This window comes from Lemur catta, chromosome 25 (assembly GCF_020740605.2).
Source record: "Lemur catta isolate mLemCat1 chromosome 25, mLemCat1.pri, whole genome shotgun sequence".
NCBI classification, from domain to species: domain Eukaryota; kingdom Metazoa; phylum Chordata; class Mammalia; order Primates; family Lemuridae; genus Lemur; species Lemur catta.
The window spans coordinates 13,644,532-13,658,179 of record NC_059152.1 but is presented as its reverse complement, the minus strand read 5'-3'; positions in this window follow the sequence as shown (position 1 = coordinate 13,658,179).

Sequence of the window (13,648 nt, the reverse complement as noted above, 5' to 3'; positions counted from 1 at the left end):
TTCTTTCCATGAGACACCTCATCTCTCCTTCAGTCGTCTGGCTAACTGTCACTCCTCACCAGTCTTTTTTGAGCCAGTGTAGCTGGTCAAGGAGGGTGACAGTTATTCCTGTATGTTTGGAGACGGTGTTCCCAGGGTCCCTGGGCTCTGAGCTGCAGTCCCTGTCCTCCTAGTCAGCTTGTCCTGGGAAGCCTCATCTGAGCACCAGGACGTGAGCCCCACTGGCATTTGCCTGTGTGTGGAACTTTCCCTGAAGGCGAGGCTTGGCCCTGACGTCCCCACCTCCATGAATGGCCCAGGGCCACATGCTCTAAGGAGGACCAGAGACTCTGTTCTTTGTGAGAGTTTGTGTGTTGCGTCACTCAGTGTCATCTCAGGGTCACTCTCATGGCCATCAGCAGCACCCAGGGGGTCTCCCGGGGCAGGTGGCAGCAGCACCCGAGCAAACAGCGGGGCAGGGTCCCCGTGATCTCCAAAGAGAGTAACACGGGTAACTGTCTACCCAGGTGGGAGCAAGGGACCTGTGTTGAAGGTCTGTCACAGCAGCCACTGTCCATGCGGTGGCTCAGGAAAGCAGGGCCAGTCCCTTCTCCCAGGACACGTCTAGGGCTCCCTGCAGGGTGCTTCTCAGAACGTCCTCATTTCACCCAGAGACTCTGTCCGTCCCTGTGTCTGCACTGTGTAAAGCAGGAACTGTGGCATGTGACTGTGTCATCTGATTTCATTTGCAGGAAAGCTGCAGGGCTCTAAGGATCAGGAGTCACAAGAGCCAGCATCCCACAGGTGACTGTGACAGTCGAGGCCTCCCCGTGGGAACTAAGGTGCTGTTTGGGGATCTCACCTGGAGACCCAGGGACACAGATCTGCTGAGTGTTCCTGTGTGATCCCATCAGCCACCAGGAAGGGTCTGTTTAAGGAACGGTGCTCTTGTCCTTGCTATTTCTGTGTCGATTGCCACTTCCTAGGAATTTCTCACATTCAGTAAAGTAGAGTCCGCACGGTGAAGAGTCACCGTTCATGGTTTCCACAGTCACAAACACATAGGACCTGCTGTCCCCTGTGTGGTTAAAATCAGGGAGGGATGGCCGGGCGGTGGCTCACACCTGTAATCCCAGCACTGTGGGAGGCCGAGGCGGGAGGAGCATTTGAGCTCAGGACTTGGAAACCAGCCTGAGGAAGAACAAGACCCCGTCTCTACTAAAATAGAAAGCAATTACCTGGACAACTAAAAAATATATAGAAAAAACTAGCCAGGCATAGTGGCCGATGCCTGTAGTCATAGCTACTCAGGAGGCTGAGGCAGGAGGATCGCTTAAGCCCAGGAGTTTGAGGTTGTTGTGAGCTAGGCTGATGCCACAGCACTCTAGCCTGGGCAATAGGCCGAGAGTCTGTCTCACAAAAAAAACAAAAAAATCAGGGAAGGAGGCGTCCCTGCCTTCATCATTGCGGGCCCAGCCTGCTGGCAGCTTCTCCACAGCAAGAAACGTAACTAGAGGAAAGGAAAGTTCACGTGAAGAAGGTGCAGCAACTAGGCACACGATGCCCCGGATATAAACCTGCCTTTGCAGACATTTCAGAAAAACTGCTGCACATCAGCAAACGTGTTGCAGGATACATTGAAGAATACCTGGGGCTGTGGTCACAGCATCTCTTTCAAAGTCCTTCTCCTCTGTCATTGTCCCTTTCCACTCTGACGCTTCCCTTCCACCCACCTTAGGAAACACCTCGTCCTGATGCAGGACCAGGCCCGAGAGCTGACCCGGCTTCGCCAGAAGCTGCGGGACGGGAGAGAGGCCTCCTCCTCCCTCAGTCAGCACCTCGCGTCCCTCCTCGCCCAGGAGGATGGGGACAACCACCAGGAGGGGCTGGAGGAAGGGCGCAGGCTGGCAGAGCATCTCACCCGCGCCATCATCCCAGGTGAGGCTGCCGCAGGCCCTGGTCACACACAGTCCCAGGGCAGGAGAGACTGCAGACCTCCACCCGCAACATGGGGACAAGCTTGTCCTTTCACGTCCCATCTGGGACCCTGATCAGCTCCAGGACTGCCTGTCTGGGAAGACAGGACGAAGGCCCTGCTGAGAGCCCAGGGTGGGAGGACAGGAGGCGGCTTGTCACAATGAAATGCTCTGGACTTCATGAGAGTGTCCCAGGCTGTGTGCTCAGTGCTGTCCTCACTGCACACGAGCAAGTGTTGATTTCTCCTTCTGGGAATTTTGCTTCTTCACCTGTAAAATGGTGACCGAGCCTTGCATGGCAGCCGTAGCGATGCCAAGTGGGAACATTTCCAACTGCTCTTCTGAGAAGGGTAAAGCCCTTAGCGTGTGGGGTTGGATAAGGCCCCTGGGGCAGAGGAACTTGCTGTGGGACTCTCGGTTTACATTGAAATCCTTTCCAAACAGAGAATGTTCTGGCATAAAACAGCATAAGCCTACTCGGCAGTCCCTGTGGCGTCCTCGGGTGCACAGAGGGACTTGGGACAGGGGTGTCTGTCCTCTCCGGAGAGAAAGGAGTTGGTTCTAGAACACAGCTGTGCTGGGACCAGCTCTGTGGCAGGAGGGCGGGTACAGATGCAGAGGCCAGAGGAACCTGGACAAGCATCTGGTCACCTGGGGAACAAGAGGTTTTTGACCCTTTCCCCAACGTCACACAGTACATGCCACAAAGGTGACACATGGGATCAAAGAGACTTTGTGTGCTGGGTCATAAAACCCAGCCAGGCCATTTCTCCATAGAAAGACAACACCTTTCAGTGTGTCATAGAATCACACATAGATGTTTATGTCCCCACGCCCAGACAGGCCACTGTGTCTGTAATGAGTGACAAAGAACTATGTTATGTCTCACTGGACATTTCTGAATTTGCAGAAAATCCTGAAGATGAGGAGGGTGAGGAAGGACAAGGACCACTGCCCAAAATTGACCACCAGGGCAGGTAAAATACGGAGAGGGTTCTAGAAAGAGCAAAGGGGACTGTAGCAACTTACACGACGCCAGGGGAAATACAAACGCTGATTGTACCCGGACTCTACTCACTCAGCCAGCAGTGCCACAGCCCCGAACACCCTGATGTGGATTTTGGTTCTGGAGCTTTGAGTTTAGTCTGAGCCGAAGTGACCGAGCCAGGCAGGGCCTTCCTGTCCCCACAGACGCCACCAGGTCCCTGTGTGTGGCAGACAGGCAGGTGTGGGTCCCACTCGCTGTCCACTCAGTGCGTCTTAGGTCACTACAGGGATTTCACAGCAGGAAAGGTCAGGAGACAGCAGACATGTCCCGTCACTATGTTGAGACGAGGGGACGGAGAAAGCACCGAACCTGGGAGTCCACAGTTTCTCAGCAGCCGCAATGGCCTCCGTAGGTGACAGTTTAAAACATTATGCACAGTTGCCAAAAATGTTCCAGAATTCTCTTTGGAAGTCTTTAAAGGCATATCTGCAATGACATCATTGTCAAATCCCTAGTAACTTATCATTCACTGACTTCTCATTATACGTTTTCTGTTTGTCCCCCCTTAGTGACTTGGACTTCCTCCTCCAAGTGCAGGCGCGGGAGGCGACCCAGCTCCGCCGCCTGCTACGGAAAGGGAGAGAGGCTTCCTATGTCCTCAGGGGGCATCTCCAGGCCCTCGTCACCCACCATCGCCCTGAGGACGCCCAGGGGCAGGGCCGCCGCGAGCACCTGGCGGAGGGGCGCAGGCTGGCAGAGGGCCTCGCCCGCTGGCTCAGCCCGGGTGAGCGGCCACAGCCCTTGGGACTCTGAGCTGCTCCCAGGGGCCGGGTCGCCAGAGACTCCCACCATCCTGATTTCCGTGTCAAATGTGTGGCCGTGTCAGGGTCCGTAGGGCCTGGGGGGGAACAGAGGAGAGAAACTCACTGGGCAGGAGGTCCTGGCCTTCCAACTGCCACTGTCGTCCCTGCGGAATGTGGCCTCTGGGGCAGGAGGCAGAGTGTTAGAGATCAACGAGCCCTCCACTAGAGTGACAGTCCCTTGAGCTCTCGCCTGTGCACTGGCCGTCACAGCTGCAGGTGAGGGTGGATTTATCCTGCGGGGACGTCCCTCCCTCATCTGTGATTGGTCACATAATGTGCCGCTTGGTAGCTGTGACCGTTGGATGAGCAGATGCCCAGGGACGCACTTGCAGAGGGGAGAAAAGCTCTCACTGTTGGGGGCTGATCTAGTCAGAGCCCTGTGCCAGTGAGAGTTGTGAGGGGACAGAGAGCCCCGAGCCTCCTTGTAGAGAGATGGGCCATGTAGATGGAGAAATCCGGAAGAAACCGTGCAAGTGTACAGTGACCTGGAGACCGAAATAGGTTTTTGCTTTTCCCAGTAAGTTCAGAGCTCACCGTGACAATGATCCACCATGCTGGGGGCATTTTACAGGACGGATCACTACGTGGTCCCTCCCCACTGTGTCAACATCCGCAGACGAGATGGGCACAGCTCTCTAAGGGTGTCCAAGGTCACACGGGTCATCTGTCTCCAGGTCCAGATGGGCCCAGCGTGCGTCATGGTGGGAATGGCACTATTTAATCTCTGGACATTTCTCCACTTGTTTGCAGAGAACAATGAAGATGAGGAAGATGAAGAAGATCTAGAATCACTGGCCTCCAGGTGACAATGAATTATCAGGGGCTAGAAGCAAGGGGACGACATGGCAGGGCAGGGTGGTGTCTAAGGACAGAAGGTGAGGCCAAAGTCACGAAGATTTCACACTCGAGGCAAACCCAGCCCACTGGTTGTAGTGACGCATTCACTGCCCAGAGCTGGCAGAGCCCTGCAGCAAGGGTGTCACCTCCCCCGTGGTCCGTCTCCTTCGTGGCGCTAGTAGCGTGAGTCTCACCAAGGGGACTGACCAATCTCAGGGCATCTTGCCCTTGGATGGATCCCGTGTTCCCCTGCGTGAGGCTGTGACCGGCAGGGCGTGCATGTCTGCTGTCTACACTGTGGCCTTGGGTCAGTGATGGGAATGTCCTCGCAAGCAATGTCAGCAGCACAAACAGTCTACAATGACACAAGTTTGAAACACGAGACCTAGAACACACAAGATCTCAGAGAGTATATAGAGCCTCAGGCCCCATGGTCCCTGCACTGCTACGTGTGAAATTCACCGTCATCTGTCCCCAGGGTTGACCCAGGGGTATGGGTCCCTGTGTGCTGTGTGTCCTGCCTGCACCTGACAGGGCGTCTGGGGTCTCTTCCTCCTTAGCTCCTCACTTGTCAGTGCACTTTGCACTGCCGTGTGGTCTCTCTGTGTCTCTCTGTGTCTCTCTCTGTCTCTCTGTCTCTGTCTCTGTCTGTCAGCCCCATGCCCAAGGCAGCCGAGCTGTGCGCAAAGCGGAGGAGGGGTGTCCTGCCTCCTTTGGGAAGGGAGGCCACAGGCCATTGGACCCCACCCTTCTGCTTCCCGTCAGGCCCCACGGGGTTCTCAGGGGTCTCATCTCTCCTGAGATCCCTCTCATCCCTCATCTTTGGTTCTTCCTCTCCCCAGTGTGCCCAGTGAGCTGCAGGAGGATGCAGGGACTGCAGGGCTGTCACAGGCACTGACGGAGCACGATTTCCTTCCTGGTGGTGCTGACCTCTCTGACTGCCAAGAGCCGATCAGAAGCGCCGCCTCCCTGTCTGCCGAGCCTGAGGCCGAGTCTGTTCTGGATGGAGCGGGTGAGTCCTCCCGTGATGAAGCTGGTCAGTCTCACTGGCGTCCCAGGTGGCCTCACTGTGCTCAGTCCTCTGCCTGGGCTGAGCGATGTCCCTGCAGGCCAACCCTGGAGACATCGTTGGTTCCTGTCAGGTGCTTGGGCAGAGTTTTCTGCACAGAGGGGAGGTGGGTCTGGGAGCTTTGCCGTCTGCTCAGCGCCTGGCCGTGTCTCTGCCAGCCTGGGCACCCGGGATCTCTGCTTCCCCAGTCACACACCTGACAGGTGACATCTCCTTCATGTACTCGATGTCTGTCTGTGTTGCAGGGTCACTGGGTGGACTCACTGACCCGCAGGGACATCAGAGATGGGTGTTCTGGGAGGACGTAGCAAAGAGAGCACTAGGATTGTTCCCACTGAAGCCTCTTCTCCTTTCAGCCCCCACACAGGAAGCCTGTCCCCAAGGGCCTTGGAGTGGAGACTTGAGCCCCTGCGTGTCACAGGTGCAAGCTGCAAACACACAGCTGCAGCCAATCACCCTGGTGACCGACTGTCTGCAGCTGCAGCTGGACCAGCAGTGGGGTCATGGCTGTGGCCTCACCACATGGAGCCTCCCCTGCGACCCGTGCATCCTCGCAGCCAGCGCCGACTCTGGGCACCAGTGGCTGCTCCTCCCTGGTGGGCAGGACAGGGGAGCAGGAGCCTCTGGTGAGGGGGTTGCTGTCACCATGCTTGGGGTGGAAGGGACAGTGGGGCCCCTCCATGCTCGCTCAGGGCCAGGTGGAAATCCAGGGTGCTCTCCATTGTGAGAAGAACGAGGTCTTGGGATTTGGCTCAGACCTGCCCTCAGGTCCTGGCGTGACACTTCTTGGTTTTTCACCTTGGCTATGTCACCTGTCTTCTTAGGTCTTCACATTGAAATTCACACACCGGAAAGCTCTGAAAAATAATTTCTGTAGTTAATTGTTTTAGTGATTATTAACACAATTTCCGAAGTGGCTGATTCAGTAACAATTGTTCAATTAAAGCTATGAGCACGTCATATCTAATCCTTATATCTTTTGGTGATTTATCGCTTACATAGCGATTTCAGATGGACTTTTTTTAACAGTGTTGATCCTGGGCCCACAGGTCAGTCTCCTGACATATCCAGGTTTTCTTCTGGTTCTTTAATCTTCTTTTTGAAGCAAAGGACAACATTTTTTTGTAAACTGTCCAATTCAGTCTCTCCTGTGACCGTGCATCTAGTTCATCACCTCCACGCAGGGCAGGGCTGTGTCCTTGGTTTTCTTCTCAGAAAGACCCACTTCTGCTCAGACTGTCTTAACACAGACCTCCCAGTCCCCACTTCCTGTCCTGCCCCTCCTTGCTCTCTGTCCCTCTCAGTCTCCTCCTGGAGCCTATGGGGCTGCCTGGGGCTCCTGTGTCAGGCGATGCCCTCATGTGAGAGGTGACAAGCCCCAGGTACCCAGGACTAGACGAGGGTCATGAGTGGTCAGGAGCCCCAGTCTGGCCCCATGGGGAGGGCTCCTGGGAAGTGCTCAGTGCTCACAGAATGCGAATCCCAGACTCATTTCCTGGTAACTTGTATCATCTAAGCCTCTGCTCTTCCCTCTGGTCTGTCTTCTAGTTCTTGGATTCCCAGGATCCCAGCCAAGACTCGCCCCACTGGCCCAGACAGTCTGTCCCCTGCTCGCTGGCCCGAGTGCCCTGATACCGAGGAAGAGCGAGAGAAAGTTGCTGTTCAGCAAGTGGAGAGTCACGTGCAGTTTCCCAGGCCTGCAGCTGCGGGTGCAGAGGTAACCCCACCTGCGGTCTCACACGCAGGCACCCCTGCTGCTCTCTGTGCAAGGTGACAGGTCGTCTCCGGCTGCTCTTTCGCTGCCACATGTGTTCCCTCCAACAGCCGCTGTAACCTCTGTCTGGTCTCGATGGTCAAGTTGATCTTTGACTTTGCAAGGCCAGCCAGGTGCCTGGAATGCTCCTGCCAGGACTCAAGAGTTTTCCTTCTTTTCCGTCCTTGGGAACCTGTAGCTCCCTAGGAGCAGTCCCTACTGTGACTCCCTCCAACCTCTGAATGAGAACAGTTAAAATGGAGCACATTTTTGCTCATGGCAAAAAGTAATGTAGAACCTGGTCCCGGGTGGGAGACCTGCACTGGCCTCGTCAGCTTTGTGTTCAGTCCCAGGGGTGCAGGGCTCTGTGACGGGGGTGGTGTTTCCAGGGATTCAGTGTCCAGGCACTGTGGACTCATTTGAGCCGACATTAGCTCAAGGACACTCAAGGTGCCCTAAGGTGACATCAGTGCAGAAGTAGTTGCAGATGGGAGGACATCTGTCCTCACAGACCATCGGGTGCTGAGGCATCTGCTCTCTCTCCGTTTCCTTCCCGTTTCTGCCTCCACAAGTCCAGGCAAGCGTCCCTGCTCTCTCTCTGCAATTCCATTTGGAATCTCTCCTTCTTCCTTTCTTTGCCGACCCTCTCTAGGAAAATACTTTTACTGTTTCTGAATCCTGATCCCTGTCCCAGCCAGGGTGACCCACAGCCTCCAGTGGCTTGTTCATTTCTCCATTGAGCACTTTCTCTCCTCCTTCCAAACAGTGTGGAAAGGGCCTGAGGCCTGGGTTCTAGTTCCGGGGTTGTCAGTATCAGGTCAGTATCAGGACTCTCAGCCCTGCGGCTCCACGCTCTCCTCGGCAGTCCAAGGGGGACTGGACGTGGATGAGCCTGAGGTCCCTGCTGGTTCTCGCAGCCAGGGCTCTTCCCACAGCCGCCCACCCCTCCCTGGAAGTCTGGGACGTGGGGTTATAAGAGGGCCTGTTTCTCTGCCAAGGGCCCCTCCCCCTGCAGTCGTGTGTCTCTGAGTGTGGTGGGTGACACTGAGCATGTCCCTCACCAGCAGGTGTGAAAAGCCATCACTTTTCTGCAAACAAAGGAGGAAGGTGGCTGCTAGAACCAGGTCCTGGTTGGGCAGAGACAGGGTTCCTATATCCTGTCCCTCAGGGTGACCTTAAGTTCAGGGAGGTTTTCTTTTCCCCTGTGGCTGTCACTGGCCACTTCAGCCCAGCCTCCCACAGGAGCCCAGTGTGGCCCTGGGTCCGTCCCTCTCAGCCGCCCCTCCCGACTCAGCCACCAGCAGGACTGACAGACTCTCATTGGATTGTTTTCTTTTTTCAGATACCAAGTTCTGCTGGAACCATGAAAAAACTAAAAGTGTTTCACACAAAGTAGCGTTTCTACTTGAAAAAAAAAACTACAACAGTTGACATGGATATAACTCGGAATAAATATTTTTATTTTCCTATTTATTTGTGTACAATACCCTTTCCCGTATATTACTCTATATTTATCATAAAGAGAAAGCAAAATATTTTTTGTTAAAACATTTGCTCTGGCCTAAATAAAGTTATTTAAGATAAATTACAATGTGCCTGTGAGCCTACCGTTCCCGTCCCTGTGGCCCCGTCCTAGCTCACTCCAGCTGCTGTGACAAAACCCCATGAACCGGGGGCTCATGATCAACGGAAATTCGTTCTCTCCCAGGTCGGAGGCTGACAGGTCCAAGAGGGACCAGCAGGCTCACTGTCTGGCGAGGACCCCTTTCCTGATCCGTCCATGGCCCTTTCTCTCTGTGTCCCCACGTGCTAGAAGGCAGCTCTCTGGGGTCTTCTATGCGGGCCCTCATCCCATTCAAGCGGGCTCTGCCATATGGAGGGATCGTTTCCCAAAGCTCCCACCTTCTATTAATATTACAGCCATCTTGGGGGTTAGGATTTCAACATAAGAAATGGGGGGACCTGGGCATTCAGACCATAGCACCCCTGTGTGGCATCCTGAGATGGAGGGGGAGCCAGACGTTGATGGGTAGGGAGGGTTTGGGCATAGGAGGGAAAGAGGAGGAGGAGGACGGGGAATGTGAGCTGAACAACAGGTGATCCTCTTCCCTGGCCCCAGCATGGCAGCCCCTCTCTCTAGGTCACCCCTGGATCCCACTGTCTGCTCACAGCTCACCCTGGCCCCTCACCCTGCAGCCTCTGTCTTCCCACAAGAGCAGCATCTCAACCTCCTCCTTTCCCTGATTCTGGGGACTCTTCCGCGGGGACTCCCCAGGCTTAGGGCACTTTCTACAGGATGCACAGAGCTGTCCCCTTTACCACCCGCCTCCCCAGACCCGCACTGGCCACACCCTCACCTTGTGGTTCTGGAGAGTCCAAAGCACAGGAATCTCCCCCATGAAAGGGACCTGCAGCCTGGACCCCATGAGGTCGCGCCGTCCCACTGTTGAGCCTGACTCCAGCCGCCCGGGTCAGGGTGTGCAGCGAGAATCGCGTGGGGGAAACACAGTGCTCAGGACTCTGACCCACAGCCCTGAAGCGAGACGGCCAGTGCTTTATGCACATTCATTTTTGTTTCGTTATCTTCATGGGAGTTCTGGCATCTGCATGGTTGGCTTTTCAATTTCTTTAACCTCCAAAAGGCTTGTATTGGCATAACACGGGACTCTGGAATCCCACTCCTTCCTGTGTCACCAGAGGCAAGTGGGCTGGTGTGCCCCAAGACACCTGCACAGGAGTGACCATAGCCACATTCTGCCTAAGGACCACAAACTGGGCTCAGCCCAACGCACGCATGTCATTGTCTCAACTGGCCACCAGATGGCAGTGCGTGAGTGCTTATTACTAGAGCATTGCTCCAAAAGGTTTACAAATTTAATTAGGAAGCTAGTGAAAATCCCACACAGTAAATGAATATAAGGCAACCCAGTAACCGGAAGATGCACCTTGAGATGCATACAGACTTGTAAAATATGAGTCCAACCCCAGCACCCTTCCCCCGACCTCCATCCATCCATCTATAAACATCTGTCTGTATAATCTTACTCCTTTGTGATAAGAATCTTTTGGTAGCAAGTGGTCTGCACGCGAGACAGAAAGTAACTGAAACAAGGGAGGACATACTACAGGTGATTGGTGGGAGGTCTCAGTGCAAGTCTGAAAGTGGGAGGTCTCGTGATTAGCAGAGCCAAGGTCAGGTACACATTCTCTTCCATGCCCAAAGCACTGGGTGATTTTTTCCTCTGGGGAACTTTGCTAAAATCCTTTATATCCTAATAGAGCATCAAGTCAGAATAACGGCAAGCGGTTCTAACAATATTGAGGGAAAGATTAGGTTATCAGTACAATTACATAGCAGTCTGCTTACTACATACTCTATTATAATCCTTAGTCCCCCAGGTAAGACAGTCAGTGAGCCGAGAGGAGAGTGTCCCCTTGGTTCTGACTGTGTCACAGGCCCCAGCCCAGCACCTGGCACAGCAGAGGTGCCAAATACTGCTCAGTGAACGCACCTGGGATGCGAGAGCTGACAGGGTGTTGAACACTATATGAAGTTGGGACTCTCTTAGAACAGCCCAGATATGAGGTCACCATAAGCACGCTGCTTGCTAACCTGTCAGGCTGTTCATTTTTAAAACATTTTAATCTTTTTATTTATTTTTTTAGAGACAGGGTCTTGCTCTGTAGCCCAGGCTGCAGTGCAGTGGCAAGATCAGAACTCACTGCAGCCTGGAACTCCTGGGCTCAAGTGATCCTCCTGCCTTAGCCTCCCCAGTAGTTGGGCCCATAGGTGTGCACCACCACACTTGGCTAGTTTTTCATATTTTTTTGTAGAGACGAGGTTTCACTATGTTGCCCTGGCTCGTTGTGAACTCCCGGGCTCAAGCGATTCTCTCACCTCAGCTTCCCGAGGTGCTGGGATCCCAGGTGAGAGCCACCACACCTGTTGCTGGGCTTTTTAAACCTGATTGGCTTCCCATGGCGGCCCCCAGCCCAGGTGTACCTGGTGCCAGGTATTTCCCAGAATCCCCGCCCTGCTTTAACTTCTCTTGCTTACTTTGGCTTCTCGGATCATCCTCCTGTGTGTGTCTTCATGCTAAGGCTCAGGGGACACCTCTGAACTCCTTGGGCAGCCCACTGGATCTCCCTGCTCTGGCCCACCTGCCATCACCCACTCCTGGTTCTGCACTCGACCTTGACTGCAGCATCATCCCAACTGTACTTAGGAGACACCCCCAGCGTGCTGGCCCTGGAGGCCCACGCTAGCCAAGGTAAGCCCTCTCCACCCGCCTCTTCCAGCATCCTCACCTGGGGACAGGGGCTCTGATGTCTAAAAATTTGTAAGGAAGAAAAATGATCTCATGCCATTTTTCCTAGAAAATAATTCCCAATTTCTGAAAAATTACTAGAAAATTGTGTGATTTAATTGCCCTGCTTCTTGGAATAACGAAACTAGATGACAAAAAACAGAAACTGCAATATTCTGATACCAATGGCAATAAAATAATTCAAACATTGTGGCCATATATATGCCTTTCTTTTATGTTTATGACACTATCATTTAAAAACATATGGAACTTAAGGTAAAACCTACTCTGCATTCTAAGGAGGCCTAGAATAAGAAAATTCCGTAATTTATTTCCCTGTATACAACCCTTTTAACGCAAATCGAAGTTAAGAATTCAACTGCTCAGATCTTTGCTTTTCCAGGTGGGGCAGCCAGGGCCCAGAGACAGGGTGTGGTTTGCCCAGTGTCACCAACCGACCCTGAGAGAATAGACAAGCTCTTTTTCCACTTAGTGTCTTCAGATTCCCGGCCAGTGCTTTTTAAATAGTAGGTTCTCTGTGAATCTAATCAGAACTGAACTGAACTGATCAGAATGGAGCTATTCCGTAAGGTTTTGAGAGTTCCTTTCTCCTAGTGGTAGGTTCAGCTTTGTTTCTGGTGAACCATGTCAAAATAAAATGTCTTGAGCACAGCAATTTGAAACCAACAAGTCTCCTTTTCTGACAGTGAGCAGAGAGGAATTACGCTGACAGTTCTGATTAGCCTCCTGCTTCCTCTCTGAGAAGCAGTGCTCTAAAACCACCTGGGCTGGGCTCAGAGCAGCCCACACTGTGATGTTATTTACCAATTACTGAAAGCCGGAGGCCAGCTCTGCTGCCCTGCCCAGACACCGGCAGGGACTTCAGAGGACCTTCATCCCCCGCCAGAATGGCTGGGCCCAGACGGTCTCTGAAGCTCCCTTCCCTCTTGGTCAATTGAGGTTTATGAATATTAAAGAGCTTCACCATTAGAGGGTAGGCCTTTCAGAATATTAGATTCTGGGGAACTAAAGCTTAATGACAGGATTTTATTCATAAAGCAATAATGGCATTGACAAATAAAGCTTGATATAGCTCTAAATTAGTAGTGCTGTTTTCATTGAACAATTAATTTTAAGGTGAGAGTGCCTAAAAAATCTGTGTTTCTGGGAAATGAGCATGCCTGGTGAATTTTACCCTGTCTCTGATGATGCTTGAAAGATCTGCTCTTCTGGATGAAGAACAGAAATAAATTATGTCATATATCATGAAATGTAGAATTGTGTGATAATTCTGTTGTATCTTTCTATTTATTTGTATCTTTAACTTTGTTGTTAATGTTTTATAATATTCAGTGTACAGATATTTCACCTCCTTTGTAAAATTTATTCCTCAGTATTTTACTCTTTATGGTGCCATTGTAAATGAGATAGTTTTATTAATTTATTTTTCAGATAGTTCATTGCTAGTGAGTCTGAAAAAAACCCTGGTAATCAAAGACTCATAGGACCAACTTTTTGTTTGTTTTGTTTTTGATAAAGATCATTGAGGGAGGTTTAAAATGTTGGTTCATAATACACAAAGGAATACCAGATGTTTGCTTTCCACATTGAAATTGCATGGTGTAATATGTAGTACTTTTCCCTCCTCTGCATTACTTAGAAATATGAACAAGTTGGGTAGCTACCCATATTTTCAAAGTGGTTAGCAAAGTACTTCTAACTTAAATACCTGTAACATTTATAATATTAATTTCACTTTAATCTTGGTTTACTGCTCAAAGCTTCTTTAGATATCAGTGATGTTTTAAAAATACTTTAAAAATCTTTTTTTAAATAAATAATTGCAATGGTTACAAAATGTACAGTGAGGAAAAGT